The sequence below is a fragment of the Crocuta crocuta genome, unplaced genomic scaffold, assembly GCF_008692635.1.
Source record: "Crocuta crocuta isolate KB4526 unplaced genomic scaffold, BGI_CrCroc_1.0 scaffold124, whole genome shotgun sequence".
NCBI lineage: Eukaryota > Metazoa > Chordata > Mammalia > Carnivora > Hyaenidae > Crocuta > Crocuta crocuta.
Genome location: NW_027551573.1, coordinates 4116824 through 4124766, shown reverse-complemented (window position 1 = coordinate 4124766; position 7943 = coordinate 4116824). Strand labels below are relative to the sequence as shown.

At 40.0% G+C, this 7943-nt stretch overlaps 1 long non-coding RNA gene across 1 annotated transcript; it reads right to left on the bottom strand.

Moving 5' to 3' along the window:
• Positions 1-847: 847 nt before the first annotated feature.
• On the bottom strand, positions 848-5783 carry LOC144221026 (uncharacterized). The gene is made up of 2 exons (XR_013331927.1): positions 5716-5783; positions 848-1115 (listed from the first exon to the last, which is right to left on the bottom strand). It is a non-coding gene; the product is annotated as an uncharacterized LOC144221026 (long non-coding RNA).
• Positions 5784-7943: the final 2160 nt, after the last annotated feature.

Genomic DNA, 7943 nt, shown 5'->3' with positions numbered 1-7943 from the left:
GATGTTAGAGCCCGTTTTGTGTGATATTACACGTTACATGTAATAAATGTCAGTATTGGAGGAAAAGGGGTAAAAAGTACAAGGGGTCCCTCCCTTAGGTAGGACACCCGCATGTGAGATCTATAATTATCTCAAAAATAAAGTTTAATTAAAAAAGGGAAAAGGAGAGATTGTTCTAGCCTAATAAATTTACTTTGTGCTATTCAGAGCCGAGCTTCAGGATACATCACAGCACCCTGGATTCTTGGTAAAAACTATGGAAGTGGAGGAAGTACAAACTGGGTCAGTCGCAAACAGTAACTCCCAACATTTCTACAGGTGTCACCAGCATCCGTGATTGTCCCCAGTCCCCTCGCTGAGGGCTCTCTCTGCTCAGACTCCCCCCTCACAGTGTGACATCCCAGAGGCCAGCAGCATCAAGCCTCCCGTCTTCCTACCGCAGCACCACAGGCCACAAGGCATTTCCCAGTGGCAAGGCAATCCCGTGAGTATTGGGGCTACACAAGTAAAAGAACTCTCTGAAAGAACTGGATGGCACCTTCTTCACCTAAATCAAATATGCAAACAATGTAACAAATGATCTGCCTGTTCAGGTGATATCTCCTTGTTTCTGAGTTGAGCTCATTTATTTGGGGGGAGAGACGTTCTCTTCCAGGGGGACTAATATAGGGAAGTAAAAGATACATATGGATGCCCTTCAAGTCTTGTTTTCTTTCTCCCCTCAATGTAGCGAGTGACGTTGGACCGCTAGAGGGGTTGCTATGACGGAGACGGGGATCTTGCTTTGAACCTTCTTTTTCAAGAATAAACACTCATTCAATCCAAGAAAGACATTTTAGGAAATAAATCAACATACAGAATTGATTTTATTCTTTCTGTACTTTGATGGAAACAGAAGATGCTTGGTGATACTCTACAATACTAGTCAGTTCAAATAAAATTGATGATCGCGACGTGAATCGTTCCGCACGACATCTAAGGGTCTTAACCGGGAGAATACTGGCATCTGTAAGGGAGAACATCCAAAGTTGAAACCCCTTGCATACTTAATTGTTCATGTCCTTCGTATCAAGGTTGCACAGATCACAGGAAAGTTCAAAGACCAAGAGCTGAATCTAAAAGAAAAAGAAAAAGTCCATTTATTGTCATGATCACTGTCCCTGTCAATCTCCCGGCATCCCATACCTCACCCGCCGCACTGAACTCTGCCGTGCGGCCCTGTGCTTAGAAGACAAGTCACTCATCAACTACGAACGCTAATGAAAAATGCTACCTTTAGGAGGCGTTCGAACATCTCAGTAATAAGGGAGAGTATTTCCTCTAGCTGTAAACTTCGGAACATTTTCGATATCATCTTAGCCAGGATGCACTGGACGTTTGCAAACACTTAATGCTACAGTCTATGCACGCTGTCGAACTGCCCTCCAAAAGTGGTGGCAGGATTCTGCAACTGGTGGAGGTCACGTGGAAAATAGAATTATATGCTAATTTGTTCCTATATTAAGTTATCATAGAAGGTCAGACCAAACGCGGCAAAATGAATTCTGGAAGAAAAAATTAACTAAATAGATTGGTATGCACCGTAGCAAAGTAAACTGTTTATCTTAATAGATACAAATACAAGAAAGGTGGTGTTTTTCTGAAATCCTTCAAAAAAATAAATGTGTTAGCCAACCCCAGGCAATGACCTGCATGGTTTAAAAACACTCTCTGTAAATAATTTTTCCCTAAAGAAGAACACGGGTATTTTGTTTGAAGGGAAATAAAAAAGAAGAAGAGTAATTTCCCCAAGAACAAAAGCTCTACTTTATCTACATATTTACCAAAACTTAATTCACATAAATCAGTAGCCCTATACACACACTGTAAGATGAACACAAGGTTTAAACTACATTATGGGGTCAAGACGTGCTGAATACAATACCTTTATTATTTAACTCCAAAATAAACTAAACCGCAATATAGATGTTTTCCTTAGCCTCGCTTTGTCTGGGGGGGAAAAAAAAAGGCTTTCCTTAAAAAAATTATTGAGGAAAAAAAAATCTATATTCATTTCTTTTTCTAGAAGGCATATCTAGAGCCATTGCCTTATCCACAGATAAGTGGAACAGATACTGCATCAACCTAAAAAAAAAAAACTGTAGAGCAAATTAGTAATTAGTGATTGAAGAATTTGGGCTACCAGTTTCATATATGATGATGGCGTATCCCTCACATTTCTATTTTCAAAGGTCCGTTTATAGAAAAAGGGAAAAAATTTGGGGGTGGGGGGTGGAGCAATCAGAACTTACAGCATCTGAAACCATGGGATCCGTATTTTCTAAAGCATCCAGGCTATTGCAAAGCACAGCTAAGACGGATGACAAGATGTCTTTTTTTCCACACCCTTGGGCAAATTCCTGGGGTGGGGGGTACTGATAATTTTTGTCCCAGAGGCTCTCCTTTCTTCCATTAAAAGAGATGTTTATATTTTTCATTTTATTGCAACGTTTCCAATGCCATCCTACGAGCGAGCTAGGACTCACAGGGAGCCATGTGAATTTTCTTTCAATTGGAGCTCATTTTTAATTTTTAAAGGGACTTTACCTACTGCTTTTAATAAGATTCTATTACTATTAATTCTCATGAAAGACACTGGATTCCCATGAGTATCCGTCTGACATCTTGTTCAAATACTTACTTTTCTGCTATATATGACCAGCAATGTTTACCCTATTTTCTCCTTACCCCGTTAGAGATGAAGATACTCATTCAGACACCCAGTCTTCAGGCTCCTCGATGGACTATAAAATATAGTTATATACTTCTCTACTATTATTCTTGTTTGAAGGACCTTATGTATTGGTATTTTCATCCATAAAAAGTTGAGAATTCCATTTAAAAAAAGCAGGGGAGGGTGTTGGGAGGTCGGGGGGGTGGGGGGAGAGTCGGACACAAATGAAAACATGCCCTGATGCCTGAGTAAATTAATCTTCATTCCCACTGAAAGCAAGCTGATGTCCAGGGACTGGGAATTATTCTACCATAAAATATGGCACATTAAATACTACAATAACCCATTTGAAATGTCTTAAGGTAATTACTGTGTCATCCACGAAATGATCGTACATATAGTTATATTTTAATATTCGGTACTGGAGGGTCTAAATGCAAAATATGTTGAAGCTGTGAAAATAAGAAGTCGGGTCAAGATAAGATCAAGCAAATCAAATTCTCTGACTAAAAGTAAGACCCAAAATAAGATGTGAAAAAAGAATCGATAAGAGGAAGGGCAAAATATTTGGACCCTGGCTGTTATCACAAACGACACTATCATTCCCGATGGTTTGCATAGAAAACTCCTTATCTCTGCGAGCTAGTTGAAAAGAATGGAAAGCTTCTTACAGCCAGCTAAAAAGAAAGTCTTTACCAGGCTCCTTGAAAAAGCTCATTTTCACATTACTCAGGCTTCATTATGCTAAATCAATATTCGTTTAGTCACTGGGGTTATTGACATATTTTAAAATAAAAGTATACCCTTCAGCTACTGCACTCATTACAGGTAATTTGTCTTGTCAGAGAGCAGGGAATATTATCCTAGTCTTTCAGCGGCTGACAGCCCATGGAAATACCTCCCCATGGTTACAACTGTAAATAATTTTAAGGTAAAATATTGAAAAATCAATGACTGTTTCCTGCAATCTGTCACAAACAAATCAATCATAATCTGCACTGCCAGAGAGTATGATTTGAAGGAGATGGGAGCAGATGTAATTCTTGGCTGAAATCTCTCATTTCAAAATCACTTCACATAATGGTGTCATCATTTAAACACTTAACAGTCAGCGCAACTGCCACTGTAACATCTAGTTGGACAAAACCACAAGGAGGAGGAGAAAACGCCATCACCAGTACGTTAACAAACATTTAATTTAAATGGTGGCTGCGTTAGTAAATTTCGGCTGCAAACATTTTCACTTGCCCTCTTTCATAGGCCTAACGTTCATCAAGGCTGCTTTTCTGCGTTCTAGTGCTTAATAAATTAGCCGGTGCCCCCAAATCTGCCTCTCCCACATGCACCTTTTATTTCAAATGTCCGCTATGGAGAATAAAATGTAGAATTAATAAATAAGACATCTGGGTGGTCGAACATCCAAGATTCTACCCATAAAACAGAGACAAAAAAATAGTGTCATAGGTTCAAGATTATACTTTTAAAGTAGGTTTAAAGGTCTCAGTTGCCTGGATATTAAATTTTATATTTTCCTTCTATTAATACATATTACATTTCAACTTTGTAATACTGTGGCATATTTTAAGAGGACCGGCAAGACCCAGTCAATTTGAAAATACCCTTGCGTTCTGCACACAAGCCGTAGACCGGTAGTTTAAAAACGGAAGCAATAACCCAAGTAGCTGAAGTGTAAAAGTTGGTCAAGGTCATAATGGTGAATAATTTTGTAAATGTAAACTGCTTTCCAAGTAATCATTTTGATGTCACCATTTTTTTTTTCTTTCTAGGCTCCATTTTAAGCGCGTCCCAGGCTTACAGCCTCTACTGAGGCATCAATACAAGAATCAGATATCTGTGTACTTCCCTTTCTTGTTCTGTTCACCAGCTACATCATATGATTTACAGATTAAAGAGTCTTCTTTGTGCAGGTTTTTGTTTTTAACTGCACACTCGCCCCTCTCATGAAGAACCTGGTTTTAGCTACCACACTGCCTCCCGATTTCCTAATTATATAATCGGACACCATGAAACCCCTTATTGTCCTAGTAATATCCCTCCATAGGTATAATTCAGGAAGTAGATATTTTTGGTGGCTAGAAAAGTGTATCGGTTTTCTTCAGAAGGAAAGAAAATAGATAGAAACACCATTCCACGGCTTAAGCCTGTACAAACATTCTTAGACACAGTCACTGGGCTTTTATAAAAGGGTCTTATGCCCTGTTCTTAATTTCACCTGCATATTCCATGTGGCAACACAGCACAGAAGCTTCTCTTACTGATAACAAACAGTTTCTTCGAGGATCTTAGATTCGTCCTTTAACACTAACGTTAGATGTTGGAAAATGAAAAAAAAAAAAGAAAAAAGAAAAAACCCACACAGGTCAATTATCAAAGATCTCATCCAGAATAAACCCGAGGCCTCCATTCCATGCGAATCCCTGCAACAGCTGCAGAGGAAGCAGCAAGCCAACCTAGTGAGAGGAAAGGGAAAATGTGACCCGGGGCCTGGGATTACAAGGAAAATGGAAAGGGACGGAAAGGGGTGAACAGGGAACAGGGCCCGCCCGCACGGGTCCCCGCACCGGAGTGGCCTGGGGCCGGGCCCAGCCCGCTCCCAGGCAGGGTTCTGGGACCAGGTGCCAGCCACCGAGTCTCCCACGCAGGGTCCGGTCGAGGCTGGCAGTAAATGGCCCTGGCCCTGCAGGGAAGGCGACAAAGACCGGGAGGTGTATGCGGACAGCAGAGCACCGTGCTAAATGCACGCACATCAGCCGCAAACCAAAATGATGGCTCCTAGAACGGGGGAGGCCACCCTCACGGCTCTGATTCTCAGAAAGAAGCTATTTTAAGGGTGCTGAGTCTGGCTGGATGAGATTTCTCAGCTCTCCTGGCCCGGCCCGCNCAGCATTTAAAGACATTGCTGTCTGGCAGATAAAGTTCTTATATGTAATAACGGCTCGGGATTACAGAGGAAAGTATTCTTTTAAAAGAGATAATATTACCTCCCTATCTTCAGAATCTCCTCCTTCCGATAGCCGGTACAGTAGCTCCATTATGAAGTGCAGATTCTTAAAAAGAAAAACAGCAATAGTTAGCTGTATCTTTCCCTCCACTTCCTTCCTTCGTGGAATTACAATTTAATTACCAATACTTCAATTGGTTTTATTCCTGAATGACATGTTTCTCAAACGGCATACCCTAGCTATATCCACTGGCGAACATTTAGTACAACCTCCTCAGTGAATCAACCAGAACCCATTCCTGTTGAAAGGATGTGTTTTCTTCATCGTGTTTGTTTTTTTTTTTTTTTAAATAGGGGACCTTCCCACCTATTTTATATAAAAGGGATCCTAGTTTCAATAGATTTGGATAGCATTAATACCCGTGAGATATGAATCTTAATAAATTTTGGCTGATGACACGAAACCAAACCAATAGGCATATATGTTTAGATTTTTCCTATTTTAGGCTTGGGGGGGGGGGGCGGACCCAACAAAGTAGATAAAAACAACAACAAAAAAGATTAAGCCTTAAAGGCAAACAGAGAGGAATCCCGTTGCCCGCCGCTTAACATTTTCCTTATGTTTGTTCGTCTTGCGTATTTTCAAATTTGTTGTCATCTGTCCCCTTTGGGTCACACTTGAAACCCCATCTCTGTAAGACCCAATCAGCGACAGGGGAACACAAGTGCGTGATTTGAAACTAATTACATATTCCTTCATCTTAGGCTAAAACTCACTTTAACCTCTCTGAAAGTTTTCAGAGAGGCATTTGTGGTGCTGCAGGCCGTACTAACTATGGTGGCCTTCAGTTTAAATGAACCCTTTTTTCTTTTGTCACAGAACCATCTTACTTAACAAAATGTTCTTTATCGTTAAATCCAGTTCCTTGCCCCTCTCGATAGACAACACGAATATTCGGCAAAATAATTCGGTCTCCTAGCTTTTCTCATCTGCTTGGAGTCAGCAGCCCCCCCCGCCACCAATTTTGATGAGAGATGACAAGTTTTACACACACCTCGCATTAAAAGAGTTTTGTATTGATGCCCAGAGCTGATACTCCCATTACATTTATTCTTAAAAGAGCTGGGTAATGAAAAGAACCAAGAATCGTAATTTGGCATAAACAGATCATTTCCTTTAAGTAACACTTCTTTTTCGATCAGACATAACCTCAGTCTTGACATTCATGAAAAGCACTGAGTTTATAAATTCCCCATCCAATGACATCATTAAAAAGAAGTTACTCAGTGTATTTCCTCGAATCAAACCTGTTTCTCTTTTACTGAATGTTTAATGCATTTAGTAAAGTTTTAATAATCAAAGGCCTCAAGTGACATTCTTTGCATTCTGTACTTAGTTCCTATTATCAATAAAAATACTTTGGTAAAGCCAATGCTGAGACTATTTTGGGTTTACTTCACACACACACACACACACACACACACACACACACACTGTGTTGCAGACACTCACTTGCAGATGAGCCTGCGGATATGGAAGGAAAACGTTCAGCCAACATTTGGAGGAAACTGATAGTTCAGAAGTCAACTTGGCTGCAAACATCCAAATGTATTAGGGCAGCCTCATACTTATAACTTGCACACACAAAAATGGAAATGATTCTGTTTGAAGAAGCACAGCAGGCTGGTTAAATACTTTGGGGATATTAGGCACGAATATCTAATCTAATTTCCTCCAAGGTATCACTCCATATTATGCCAAATAAACAAATAAAGGCTGTATCAAGGTGTGGAGTATCGTTAGCCTGAGAAAAGGCTGGAAGAATGAATCACATAAATGATAACTGCAGGAGAAAATTACATTTCCTTCCCCTGAACAAATGTTAAGTGCATCCTTACTAATAAACAGTTAAGCTTGAACTACATTAGAATATACTGGTTTTCAGTTGTGAAGCATCTAAGTTAATTTGCCAAGCTAAACTGGTACTCAGGTGTACTTTATAAGAATACTGCACATTTATGCAGAAATAAGTTAGAAGTGTCACACTTCAGATCTGTGTTGTGACAGCAAACCACCGTCACTACTGACCAAGAGCAAATCCAGGCCAGGTTTGTACGTCTCCTTGGAGGCAGATTGGTGGCATCTTTTAAGAATGATTATTCTCTATAAAACAGCTAAGAATATACCAAAAAGGTGTAAGGAAAAAAGGAGCCAATCAAATGTAGAAACTGTAGGGAAATACACACAGATATTGAGCTATTGCCACA